Genomic DNA, 15,118 nt, shown 5'->3' with positions numbered 1-15,118 from the left:
GGAGCTTCAAGCTGCAGCAACAGGTCAGGACAAAGACTTACTTCATCCATGAATTGTAGCTTAAGGTATGTGGTATGGCAGGTATTTAACAACACACAACGGATGCTGACATAAAGGGTAATACTATTTTTTGTTTTCAGACATAGAGGAACATTCATTTAAGCTAGGGAAATAATACTTGACAACTACTGAAAATGGTTGATCCTTCTATTTTTATCAAAAGTCCAATGGGAATTTTGAGCCTTTTACCTCACACCAAACCCACACCCTCCAGCCGCTTCCTGAGGGTGCATTTTTGATCAGTGTTGACTCAAAAAATAGAGATAATGTTAGTGATTCAAGGAACTGTTTTCTGGAGCTGTTCTTGGAAAGGACACTTCCAAGGCATGACTCTTCAGTTTCTGAGATGCAGTAAGTGTAGCATGATTTCATCTGTTATTTGAAAATAAGCACCCTGGTGCCCATACATTGGCCTGTAGATCTTTCCTTAATAGAAGAGCATGAGGGGAGTCATTCAGGCTACACAAACACTACAGAATTAGCAGTTATTCCATCCAACATTGAAGTGCCAGCTAAACTGCTCAATCAATTTATATGTTAGAAGTGATCTGTTCCAGGGAGGAAAGTCCATAGTACCTCATCTGCCCCAAGAAAATCATCACAGGCAATCACACATGCCATCAACACGCAAGGAAAAATGGTGTCAAAACACCATCCTCGTTGCAAGTCTGGACTGAGATCCAGTCCAGAGCTGTTTCATGGTTCCTGGCAGCCTCTGCCAGTAACGAGTCATCTTCCTCAAGCAAACCAGACCTAAAGAGCCGGGACATGTAAGATGGAGTGAGGAGGATCCTTTAACTTAAACAGGACAAGCTTTGGTGCCAGGAAGGCACTAGGCTGAGCTGATGCTAGGTGGTTCACAGCTTACACCACTGGTCATTTTATTCAGTACTTTTCCATAAGGGAAAGATCTTGTAAGACTACCACTGTGTTTCTTCTCTGTGTTTGGTTATATCATCACTTTACAAGGCTCTCCATCTGCCTCCGTCCTTTCAGTATCATATAAATGGCGAATAAATGATTCCAACAGTGAATAAATGTTGAAAGCGCTTTCTCTTAGTTTCAGTGATACCAAGGGCAGTCTTTGGAAGAGCATTTAGATTAGGGAAAGCTGCTAAATAAAGCAAAAACACACAGGCTCTTTATGTGAATTTTAACGGAAAGCATCAAACCAAAAAGTCAGCAAATTAACACAAATCAAGCTGACACCACTCAGTAGGCCAGAGAGTTGACAAAAGGCTTCTACGGTTAGCCCACATAGGCTAAAACAGCAACCACAGCCATGCGTGTTTTTAGACTAAACACTGGAGCTTTCAGTCTTGTTATATTTCTTTTAAAGCTGTGTCAGGCAGATTTACATGGTGATTTGAAAATGTCAGTCCATGATGCCTTGCAGCATACCTTTGATAATGACTGCATTATTACCTATAGCAGTACTGATATATTGTAACGTATTCAAAATCTGATAACTTGCTTCAACTGAGAAAACATGAAGTTGCCAGCCCTTCCCTCATATAAAACAGTAAAATGTGAGGGCTTTCAAGACTTCTGATTTCAATTAAAAAAAAATAATTTTTCAGGAGTTTTGTTCCATATTGTCCCTTGTGAAAGTGAATCCAGATGCAGCACTGGATCAGTCTGAGATCCATTCAGCACCATTTCAGATAAACAATCAAATTCTTTCCCACCCTCAGAGTACCACCAAAAGAAAGTCCAACATATATGTAAACATAAGTGAAATCCTGACCTTAGCAAGTCATTAACAAAACTTACATTGGCATTAGAGAGTCCAGCATCTCATCTGTGATATTTACAATATCCATGGAATCACTCGGATCCAGGGTTCAAGAGTTCCAGCCAATTTCTACACAGAAACCTCCCTGGACAGCTGGCTGATAAATACAACTGTTCCAGTAGATGAGAAAAGGAATTTGGGAAAGTGATTGGTGGTAATCAGGAATTAAATGACTCTTCCTGAGGCCTAAATCCTCATCACCTTCCCTGCTGCTTGCTCACAGAGGGAGATTTCAGCACAACAGACTAAATTTAATCTAATCCCAACCCTATCAGCCCTTTATTTTTTTAAAGTCCCTCTGCCGTTTCGAGTCCTTTTATGTTGCAATGTGGCAGACAGGTTCCATGAAATCAAGATGAGACAGATGCCAACCACATCATCATGTTTCAGCTGTCATTTCGTTCTTCTAAAGCAAATCCAGAGATTCACAGGCAGAAGATGGCAACTACTGGCAGAAAGGACTGTAGTGTAAGTGTCTTGTCCTGCTCTCTTCTCCTCTTCCTGCTCCAAACTCTACACCTATGCATAGCCAGATGTCCGTGTGGGCACCAAAGTCTGGCTTGCGAGGACCACGTTACATTGACAAAGCACTTGATCATTTTTTAATTCCTGGATGTGGGAAGAAGTAGTAAGACCTCAACCACCCTTAAGAGATTTAAAAGTACTGATAACCTTTCTTGCACAAACACCAGGAATTCCATATTGTCTGGGAAGTAACCTTTGCCATTAATAGTTATCAAGCGTAGCATGTGTGAAACAGGTACATTTATCCCATACTGTGTCAACAACATTAAACCACAATATAGGACTTGATAAAAACAACATCTATTGAAAGCAACATTAAAAAAAATGTTTCAAAGTTTCATGCCTCTGCCCAAGTCAGCAGAGAGGATAAAATGAGTAAGTAGTGACTGGGAAGTCTCTCAGTGAAACTCAAAAGTTAACAGAATACAGGCAGATGGGGAGCAAGGAAGGAAAACAGTAATGCTGACAGACTGATGATGCAGATAGTGCAGGAATTAATTCAGCTAAGAAGCTGTGAATGGTTAGTTAGGAACAATTAAAGTATTTGTGCACTAATGCAAGAATCTTGGGCAACAGAACGAAAAAATAGTGTAGGGAATGAAACTGAACATTACAGAAGTAAAATAAACATGACGGACTAGGTACCAGTCTCACTACTGAAGAACCAGTTCCATCCAGGAAACACTGAAAAGTCAGTGTGATGAAACAGCTCTGTATTTCAGTGATCTGATAAACTGAAGATTAGAAGGAAGAGATAACACAGACTAGGCTAGGCTAGGCAAAAAGAAAATTAATATTTATGTCTAAGAAATGGTGAAAATTAGCTACCTTATTAGTCTGGTGTCAGGGATATTAAAAGCTTCAGGACAAATATCCAAGAAAAAAATACCTTACATCACAGAGAAAAGTGGGATAAAATGCAAAGTACATTTATCAAAGAATATCATGTCAAACTGATATGTAACCAATTAATAAATTAATTGTAATGCACATGGATTTAGCATACCATTAACTATGCCATAATCATATTTAAGAGGGAAAAGACTAGGATTAGAAGAATCATAAGATATCTAAGAAACTTCCAAAAGTAGATAGCAGGTAACATGCAATAGAGAAGTACTAGCATATAGAAAAAAAAGGTAAAATAAGAGTGTGCTTGTGTACGCACGTACGTATTTATAGTACAAATTTTGGTACTAAACAGTGCCAAAACAGGTACTGTCACAACGTTGTGAAACATCATTAATATGGTGAAAGAGCAGAAGGCACAGCTGGATTGCTTTGAGCACTGGACTCATGTAAGCGGGATGAAATTTAACAGTACAAAGTGCAAAATTATGCATTTTGAGGCTAGGATAAGAGCATCTGCTGTACATTGGGAGTTAAAACCTGGAAATGACAGGAGGAAATAATGTCTAGGCCTCCTTATTGTAAAAAAGCAGGTACAATCCATACCAGGTGATATAGTTACAGTAAAAACAGGGCCATAGAAATGCCTCAGTACAAAGCTTCTCCTCCTGGAGCACTTCATGCAGCTCCAATCATCCCCATTCCTGGAAGTTTAACTCAAAATTGTGCTGCATGCACAGAGAGGCTACTATAATGATTAGGGGGACAGAGAACTTAAGTTAGGAAAGCAAAATAGAAATGCCTGGCTTATATGGGCTCCCTGCCCCACCTGGAAAAAAATAGAGATCAATATCAATGCATGAAAAATGTTTACATTAAGGGTCAATATTGGTACTAAAACTAATGGGCATAAATAAAATATGAATATATTTACACAAGACATTAAGAAACATATCACTGTATCAATCAATCTTCCAGTAGTGGAGACAAGAGTGGAGGCAAACAATTTACTTTGTTCTAAGGTGGGGTTTGATGTGTGTCTGATAAGCAGTTGCATAAATGCTCACAAGACTTAATTCAATACAATTGGCTCCCTTCAATCCTTCACTCTTACAATAATTAATTTGCAAACATATTGGGACATACAGATGTTGAATTCCATTTCCAACTTTCAAGAATTCAGGGCAGATTCCAAAAGAACTACAGATCACTTTTGCCAACTTTTAAATTACAGAAGCCGTACCTTGTATTTAAAAAAAAAAAAAAAGTAATTAATTGAAATAAATTATTTTTTTGTTGAATATGAAAGTAGCAGCACTGAATACCAACATCTGCAACACTACACCATATAGAAAATGCACAGTTAATACTACATGCACAAATGATGATGTGTATAGTTAGACTGAAGGGAAGAAATAATTCTACTACTAGTAAAGCAGATCACTCGAGTTAGACGTACTGGGGCAGAAATTACCAGCAACTGATATTAAAGGTCTGTCAAAAAACTGGTTTTGACAGTTTTGACAGACTTTCACCTCAACAGTTAAACAAAAAGTTAACTGGACAAACCACATTTGTAGAGATCAAGACCTGATTCCACAGTATGACTTTTTTCCATTAAAATTAATGCTGCAGTCTATGTAGTGCAATGCAGGCATCGCTTCAAGAAAATAATTATTTTTCAAGACAGATTTACTGGTAGAAGTAAATTTTTAAAATTCAGAATCCCAAAGTGCATTTTTTTCTTTTTTTTTTTTTTTTCATAAAGATTTATGGATGAACGAGGTGTCTAAAGAGCAAAGGTCAGAATTATCAATGTGCTGTTCCAAACTTACAGTCCTTATTTTTTCATCTAACACTTAGCTAATTATCTCCATAGGGACAAGAAAACAAGTAAAGAGGAAAGTACATTTTGTGACCAATTGAATAAGTAAGTGGATGCCTTTCCAAGACTACAGGAACCGCAAATACACATAGCTTTAAACTTTGTTCAATTTTATGCAAGAACAGAGTTTGAGCTTCACTGGCTAGAGCGCTTTTGCTGAGGTCCATTTTTCACTTGACAGAACCACAAATAAGAAATGACCTTGGCACACTTATATTCACAGGCGAGATTTTTCAAGGCAGTAGAGGGCTGAAAAATTCCAAATAAATTGTTTTCCTTGTCCACAGCCTTAGGAATATAGACCTCTCTCTCCCAGTAGCTTGCCTCTGATCATGTCCAATGCCGGATACTTGTGAGGAATGTAGAAAGCTCTCACACTCCCCAAAGCCAATTGGGCAACAGTACTGCTAAGGGAGTCAGATATTTTGCAAACTAAGTGAGAGCAATTTAGTGGGACAGATGACGCCCCTTATGTCTCCTTGTTAGTGTAATTTCCAGATGTTGTTATTAACTCAAAATGCTTTTGTAGTTCTTAGGAAGTTTCAGTAACACTCTTTAACAGCAAGTGCACAAAAATAATTTGATCTCAACTTTTCTTTAGTTAACTTCAAAATTCATCCAGTCCTTAAATTGTTAATAAAGAAGAGAAGGACACCAACTACTCTCTAGTTCTCTGGAAAGATTAAAAGTAGGCCAGTATGAGATGCTGTTTGGCTGGCTTCTCCAGAACAAGGCTCTGGACCTGAAGAGCACTAAACATTACAGCAGACTGAAAGCAGATGTCACAGGCTTATTTCTGAGAGCGTATGCTCATCTCCCACAAACACAAACCCATCTGCTCTGGAGTTGATGGTCACTTGTAAGCCTCTCTCCCTTTTCTGCTTGCAGGAGCGCTGATATCCAGATAACCCCATGGTCACAGGTATGAGCACAAACGGCAAGTCCCCACTACAGCAATCCCAGGATAAGTCCACCTTGGGGGTCTGAGCAGCCCCTGAAGCACACCCCAAACCACGTGGCAGCGGCAGCCTCCTGCTGCCTGCCCCCAGCAGCACCGTGCCACCAAGGAAGAGCTGTGACCAGCCTTCCTTCCTCACTGGCCCTTACTGATCCCCGTTCCTCCTACTGCCTTAGCAACAGCTGCAGGAGACAGGCACTGGAGGTCAGCCACTCTTCCCTGCCCGTCGTGGGCTTTCCAGCGCACCTCAAGTCACTCCAGAGTGATGGACCTTCAGGGAGGCAGAGCCTGTCACATGTCACTTGTCTGCAGGTGTGTACAGCAGTGGCTTTTAAGGACGTAGGAGCCATTGACAATGGTGACAACTATGCTGAGGCTTAGAAAATTCTGGAATGGAGGTCTATACCCAGAACAAATAAAGCTGGACTCTATTTACTGCTCAACTAACACTTGCCATGTGAGTCTGAACATCTAAGCTGACTTGGCTTCAGTCTCATCAGCTGTAGCATTGAGTTAGTTATCTCAAAAGCAGTTTATTATTCATCACTAGGTATGTATGTTATCATTCAATCCTTGTTTTAACAGTGTTGCCATATAGATCATTTATATTCATACAAGTGCCATATGCTATTTTAGCCTTCTCTCCTAATTAGCCTCAGTCTTCTGTTACAAAATAGAAACCATGCTTAAATATCAGTTCTGTTACTATTCTTTTGAAATTCTTTACGTGCCTTAAAACAAATAAAACCTAATGAATTAGGTGGGACAAACATGACTAAAGCACTCTAATATAATCATCAAGGTTTTCAGTTCTAAGCACATAAATGCAGATGCCTAAATATGACCCCAGTTATGATTTACGATTCCTAGATTATTTACAGTTTCAGGTTTCCCAGTACATTCAGAAGGCTTTGACAAACATAACTAGTAGCTTAGGTGTCTCAATATGGATTGATAATTTTTTCTTTTTCTCCTTCAGAGCTTTGTTTTTAAATGCATGGCCACTTCAACCCATTATTTCCTTCTTTGTGCACTCTACCATTCAATTCCCCCATTAAATCAGTATGAACAAAAAAGGAACAACCATCTCTAGCCAGTGTCTACAATAGTCTCCAGCTGCCCTCCCAAATATTAAAGCAAATTTCAGAACTGTTTGAATAAATAGGTGAAATCTCATCTTCCAGAATTAAGCTTCCTAGGGGTCACCATCTATATTAAACTTCCAATTTAATACTGGCATACCAGAGTTTCTCAAATCCCCTTCCTAACCTTGGCTAAATATGTATCATGGCCATATTTTATTACCTTACTTTTCACCTCTTCCACCAGGTTAATAAATACTGAGTAGAAGTCCCAACCAGAGGGTCTCCAGCCCTAAAAAAACCAGTAATCCCTGGAAACAGTAACTCACTGTGACTGTAAAGGGACTCGAAATTTGCAAATTTGGTTGAATCATCTCCTGGATGCTTTAAACTTCTCGCAGAAATGATTCAACTTGTTTGTCTTAAAATAACATGCCCAAAGGATTTCAAGGTGGCTTGCGCATGTCCTCATTTAGCCCTAAGACATATGTTTTCAGACACTGAGTACTTCATCATGTTCTTGGCACGCAGTCCCAGAGAGAGGGAGGTCGTTGTTCTTCTTTGGTACATTATTCACAGGACTGATTATTTCTCTGATGATTTCTGGAAGACTTCTGCAGCTGAGAATACCCTAACAATCATTTTGGGTGGTAAGTAAATAAATAGGGATGGAAAACATGATGATGTATGAGTACGTACATATGTAATCCACCATGTCTCTTGTGTAACGAGTCATCCTTTGCGAGACTGAATGATGAGGCTTCCACAATTATGCTTGGAAAAAAAGCACTGAGCAAGCCACCCAGTTTTATTGTATTGCCATGTTCCACCTTAAGTCTTACGCTTAGAGACTTTGCAAGCACGCCAGCACGTACTGTATCTTTGGTTTAAATCCTTCGGCACTGGCTGTTCTCAGTGACACTTTGCTCCTTTACTTCTATATCACTTTCAGCTACTTTCTTCAAGTTTGCTCCCCCCTTTTTTTGACTACACGGCTCCTTTCCTAATGTAAAGAAATTCTGAAGCCCTTTCTGTCATCTCTTAAGACACACAAAGCATGGTACTTAGTGCTGATACCCACAACTACCCCAGTGTTCCAGCAAAGTGCAGGTGCCACGTGTTTCTGCTGTGTGCTGAGCAGACACCAGAATCGGCATCTCCCAACCCATATTCATGAACTCTCCTGCTGATGTAAAAGACAGTCATTACGGCTGATGCATCCTATGAAACGAAGATATCACAGCGCTCACGTACAGCAAGTTGTATCTTATTTCCAACCAGGCTGCAGATATAAATAACAGCAATTGCAGTAAATTTCCTTTTCTTGGACTTAAAGAATAAGTGGTTTATTTTTCACCCAGGTTCATAGAGGCTTAAGGGACCTGCTCCTGTGTTTTTAACCATGTCTTGATCATCACAAATGGACAGTCTACAAGTAGAGTGGCTTTTTTTTTTTAAAATCACTTTGAATTCAAAACTTCAAAATATTTCTTTTCAAGACTGAGAAGATATAATAGAACTCAACATCAGCAAAAAATAAAGTAAGCTTAGTGAATAAAAGAAATCTCTGGTGTTTACCTGAAAAAAACACCAAACAAATTTTAGCAGAGAACAGAAGATGGCAATACAATTACTTCTTTTCAGGAAGTTGCATCAGCATTCAGTAACTAATGAATAGTATCTTTAATACTTTATTATTATACATATTTACATAAAAATCAGCTTATTTTTATATAGCAGGATTACTGATCTAGCTTTATACCTACTACCGACTAATGGGTAATCAAAAACTGGAAGAAGTATTTCAACCTTTCCTGGGCAATTTGGTTTGTTTTATATCAAAGTTGTTTGTTTAGACGCATTAGAAACACTGTAATTCACTACAGATTCGAGCCAATGAACAAGTACTGTTACTTACATCATCTCCCAAAACAATACTAGTTACCAGTATATATACAAGTAAATGCTATTTAAATTTTTAAGCTTTTAGCCCACAGTCATTTCCTCTTAAAGATACATACTATAAAAAAATTAATAACAACATACATTTACATTAAACCTTTGTTTCAAAGCTTCACAAATGTTTATCTGTACATTAATGTTTCCTCCCAACTATTGTGAACATCATGTAAACTGTCTAGAGAAAGACCACATTAATATAGGCTTCTCGCAATACTTTTATTAAGACAAAAAGACTTCATACTGAAGTTAATATAAGCTTTGCAGTATTACATTAGCAAAGAATATAAATAAAGAAATGATATATTTGCAGAACTCCTGCAAGAGCAACACACTTCTGTTTTCTTTTAAATTTTTAAGAATTATCTTCAACTCTAATCACAACCAGACATGGAAGGAGACCTGGCCACAAGTTCATATTTAAGTGTTTGGGTTTACTGTCCAGACAAAAAATTGAAATTTAAAAAAGACTTTATCCAAAAAGTCCAGACACATAGAAAGACTATTGTCACCCCAACCCCTTCTTAAAAATAACAGTAAGATTAGCCAAATAGTCCTGCATCCATGTGCCAACTACATTTTAATCAAAGATAACATACTACTAGCATATTTCTCTGTTTCACATCACTGCACAGGATTCTGTGTTTCACTTCCATCTGCTAACTGTTTTATAGTAGTGAAGTGCAAAGTAAATGAGGTACGAGACATAAATATGACATGCTTTACAATTTTATTATCGCTTGAACCATTACCCATCTTCACACCACAAGAGACTATTCAGCAGGCAGTAGGTTATTCACTGAACAAGAGACGGTTGAGACAAAAATACTTTTACTGAAACTTTGTAAACTAACTTAACCTAGGAATTGTTATTTCTGCAAAAATATTACGTCAATAAAAAAAAAACCTAAAAAATTCAACAAGAACTTAGAGTAAAACATGGTACTTGGTACTTCAGAACCAACTGAAGTCTTTCTTTAAACTTAAGAGTGAGTAGTCCCAGTATTACACTTCTTTTTTTAAGGTAAATTCACATAATGCATAATGCAGTAGTCATTAAAGAAACAAACAAAAATACCCCAAACCCAAGCCAACCCACCACACTCAGAACAAATCTTAACAACACTTGATTTCCTAAACAAGAACAGCAAAAAGCCATTTACAGTCACCTGCAGTGAATACTTTCCTAAAATAGTGAGGGAGAAATTTTGCCTCCAAACAAACTTCTTGCAATAGAGGAAGTACTGGATGCTCTATAAAATTTCTTTTTTTTTCTTTAATACTATTCTGAGTAATTTTAGTTTTGGATTAAAATATCTCTGCTAACCTGTTCTGGTTAAAATTTATTTGATTTTGTTATGAGTGCACTTCACGTTATCTATCTCAGTCTCCCCTAAATTAGGCATGTTTTCTTTAAGCAGAGGGCAGTACTTAACTCCCAGAACTACTTCCAAACCCATTCCCAAAAGCTGTAGCTATTGTTGCAGTAGGAGAACCCAGTGGGGTTGCATGTTCCACACCATTCTTTTCATCTCTACATTTAAGATGAAGATTCAGTATTTCAAGGTACTGTTTTCAGACAGGATGTTTAAATGACACAGATGTTCTATCATCGTTTTTTTCCTCTCTTCTCTCCTCAATAAGATGGATTTTAGTGTGTACATTTCCCAGAAAAAACCTGCACTTTAAGGGTCAAATTGATACTTTGCCATTGAAGATATACAAACCAGTGCACAAGTAACAGTTAGATGTGAAGTGGTGTTTTCCCCAAGTCATAAAGGAACATAACCAGCTGAAAGACAATTTAAGGGAGGGGAGAAAGGAAAGGTGAGAGATGAAGGAAAGAAACTGGTACATTGTTAAAAAAAAAAAAGAAAAAAAAAAAGAAAAAAAAAAAAGAAAAAAGAATTTACCCAATCGGCTGAGCAGCTACAAGATCGACAGAGCTGGATAAGAACAAGCTACCTAACAGCTGCCTTTATTGCTTTAGACTTTTCTTCTTCCTCATGAAATATACTGCACTGCTCTACCAGTTGAGTTCCTTCACTTTCAAACTCACTGGTATTAAAGACTCACAGTCTGTGTCTGGACCTGGCATAGTACCTCTTTTTCGGTCCTCAAGCTCTTGCCCAAATAAAACAAATGCAGTTAACAACAGTAAGCTTAAGTAACTGTGCATAAGAAGTCCTCTCATTTTTATTTATTTCCAGTGTTTGAGCAAAAGTCCAAAAAGAAGGATTAAAATTTATTATTTGCTAGCACAGTATTTCAACATTTGGGACACAGCAGTTTCCAGTTCCCTTTTCAACTGTAGAAACAATAGCACTCACTAATAACACATTTCATGGATGCCTGTAGACACTAGCAAGCCTTTTGCCACATTCAAGATGCCATTTTACAGCAAAGTCCTTTTTTTTTTTTTTTCCCCCACAGCCTTTATTTCAACTTTTCCTGTGTTTCTTTCATTTGCAATAGTCTAATAGTGGATCTGTGAGCTAAATTCCTCTAAAGTCCAGGATTAAATGCGCCTGTCAAGTTGAACATGAATCAGCTGTTATGCCCTTGCAGCAATGGAAGCAAACCATGTACTAGGTGGCATCAGCACAAATGCAGCCGGCAGGCAGAGGGAAGTGGTTATAACCCTCTATTTAGTACTCGTTAGACAGCATCTGGAGTATGAAGTTTTGGGCTCCACAGTACAAGACACACTGGAGCGGGTCCAGAGAAGGGTCACTACAATGGTTTAGGGGGCTAGCGAAAATGATGCACAAGTAATGGCTGAAGGAGATGGGTTTGTTTAGTCTCAAGAAATAAAAGCAGGGAAGGGAGCTACTTACTGTCTTCAAGGACATAATGAGTGATTACAGAGAAGACTGAATCAGACTTCTTGGAGGTGCACAGTCAGAAGACAAAAAGCAATAGTCACACACTGCAGCAAGTGAAAAATCAAACTGTACATAAAAGGAGAACATTTTCTCCACAGGAGTGGTTAAGACTGGCGCAGGGTACCCAGACAGGCTGTGGAACCGCCATCCTTGGACATATTCAAAATTCAGCTGAACAAGGTGCAACATATCTAGTCTAACTCTTAAGCTGTCCTTGGTTTGAGCAGGGGGTTGGACTAGATGACCTCCAGACATCCCTTCCAACCCCAAATTATTCTTCAATTCATCCTTATTTGTTGATACCACTCATTCTGTGCTAAGCTACAGGCAGTCATCAAAAAGGGCAAATTTCCTGCCTTTCCTTCTTTACCACCAAGCTTCTGCCACACTGTTGCCTCCGCACTAACAGCCATTTCCAAGCCCAATAAGCACTCCATTCACTGTTCAACCTCCACAGGATTCACACCAAGAGCATAAGTACTTGCTCCTCATAAATCACGTTTCTTTCAGCTCTAGGAACCTCTATGTGCTAGACTGAAAAAGAAGGGATGGAGGATAAATTGCAAAATATGCACGTGGACATTATACCTCACATAGTTCCAGTTATTCTAAGGTATGTTTGTTTTCTCTTTTGAGCAATTGTTTTGTGCTCTCAAGGATACTACTCTGGGTATCAGCAGGTGAGACTGAAAAATTAACTGCCACACCACTTTCCTGAATTCAGGATCCATCCTGAAAGAAGCATAATGATTAGCGCAAAGATGATTCCTCAGCAGGTGATGCCTCTAAGCAACACTACACATAAACGCAGGGTCACTTACTGATGAAAAACAAACTTCTGCTCCTGAACATCTCTCCATCTCAGCTATTTTGTCACATCTGCTGAAAAACAGAGAACTTTCTTGGCAGGATTATCAGTATCCTTCATCCTTTCTGTTACATCTAATGAGTTACAGATATGACCTGACAAGTTCAGTTGCTTAAGAAAAACAGCAGAAGGCTACATACTCTTTGCACATCTGGAGCTTGGAGCAACATCTCTGTCCTAGACTGGCAAAACCAGATGACTATCAGAAGATGGGATCTGTTTAGTTAGGTGAACACTCTGACCATACTCAACAGGGTCAAAACCCTGAACTTCATCCTGGTGTAACACTGCAAGGTGAAACAGCCATAATATAAATTTCTTTCTACAATTCTCAATGTGGTAATGACTATTCAGAAAGATCATCTTCAAGAGTTATCAGGGAAAGCCTAACCCCACTATACTCAAAGAGCATTCCCCTGGGAATGCAAAGGCCTATAAGAAGCCCCCCAAATAGGAATGTATGCAAAACTTGCAGAAACGCTTCAAACTCTTCAAAAACATTTAGCACTGAGAAGCACAAAGCCTTCCTGCCTCCGGGGGTGAGTGATGCAACAAAACATCTGCTACATTGACCATCACTGAGATTGGGAACATTCGCTTCAGGTCAAGACTACGTTTTTAGTTGCACTACAGGGAGAAATCAGGAACTCAGGATTGCAACAGGCTGGAAAAGCCAAATCTGCTTGACTAGATAGTCCCACACTGCAGGACTTATGTTACTTTTGGTGAGACAAAAAGCAGACTAATATAACTCAGGAACCACCTGCTCAGGATCCAGGCTGCACAATGGAAGGAGTTCAGGTCTGAGACAAGCAGCATCCCCTCTCCTTGGAAAAATGCCCTGAGAACACCAGTGAGCCCTTGGAGCAGCACTGTGAGACCCACCATCAGGAATTTGGGACTCTTTGGCCTAAGCCAGGCCTGTCTCAGTCAAGTTGGTATGGGAAGCGTCCTGCTTCATGAGGATGCCTGGAGGGAGACTTTGGCTGCTGCCTCACTGATTCTGCAGCTTGCTCTCCTGATGGGTTTGGAGACCATGTAAACAGGCAACAGAGAAATGTACGTAAACATCCCAAGAACCAGTCTACAATATGATCTCCTCTCTGCATAACGGGGTGCTATAGTGTCTCCCAAGCTCAGCTGTTATCCAGGTACGCATCACTTACACAGAGATGTGCAGCAGAAGGGATTCAAACACCCTGCAGACCACTTTGAGCCCTGCAATGCTGATCTGTTTTCTCCTCCTTTGTAAGGACCTCAAACCCACACTGACATTGTGTCATTACTTGTCTCTATTACAGAATTGTCCTAATGGTTGGCCAGGGTGGATGTTAGATATCTGAGATCAGACTTGATTTATCTGGAAAGATATGTATGTACTCATCTACTTTATTACAGCTCATTTTCTTAGTGGGTAGCTATTATCCACAAAGTTTATTCCAGGAATTGATGGTGTTGAATCTTGAGTATTTTTACATTGATCTTGTCAAGAATAAATAGCATGTTAAACACTGTTACAGTCCAATGCAAGTTTTCATTAAAAAAAAAAAGCAGATTTTATATTCTTTATGTTTTTAGATAAGGAATTAATCTATATTCTCCTGTCCATTTTAAGGTACTTCTCTAACTCAAAATGTTATTTCATATCTCCAGGCTAAAATTTCAGGATCTTCTCATTTCTACCCAAACAAATTTTAGAGTTCAATTCAAACCATGCAAACCAGCACATCCGAAAAAGTTACAGTACTCCTCTTTACTTCACAAAGCCTGAGGCTTTGCTAATTTTGTAGTGAGCTGGATTTTTAGAACTGTATTTGTACAGTTCAAATGGAAAGAAACCAAAAGGCTTTTCTTCTGCTAACAAGGGCTCGTGTAACAGCACACTGCACTTTGTTTCTGTTGCTATACCAGTGTTTCGACTTTCATCAGTCTCCATGCCAGTAAAAAGACACAATAAAGGAATTCAGACTCGATCAAGGTTTACTGTGCTCTTTTCAAACAGAAGAGCAAGGGTGTTTCTAAAGCCACAAAAGGACATTTGTAGCAAAGTTTTTACTACTGCCAAATACTATGCTAACAGCAAAGCTTTCAACAAGAGATTCATGGGCTGCCATGTTCAGAAGATGATTAAGATATGCATCAGACCTACAAAGAATGGAACGGGAATTAGAGGAATGGAAAAAACAGCAACCTTTCTGCTGTACTGTAAGTCAGGCCGCTGCTTAGTCACTTACTTTAAGAGCTGAGCCGAA

General features: G+C 38.9%; 1 protein-coding gene across 2 annotated transcripts in view; it reads right to left on the bottom strand.

Moving 5' to 3' along the window:
* The window catches only part of SCFD2 (sec1 family domain containing 2), a 207,632-nt gene that overhangs the window by 153,695 nt on the left and 38,819 nt on the right, over positions 1–15,118 (bottom strand). The window lies entirely within an intron of this gene.

The sequence above is a fragment of the Harpia harpyja genome, chromosome 2, assembly GCF_026419915.1.
Source record: "Harpia harpyja isolate bHarHar1 chromosome 2, bHarHar1 primary haplotype, whole genome shotgun sequence".
NCBI lineage: Eukaryota > Metazoa > Chordata > Aves > Accipitriformes > Accipitridae > Harpia > Harpia harpyja.
This window is presented reverse-complemented; position numbering and strand designations above follow the sequence as displayed.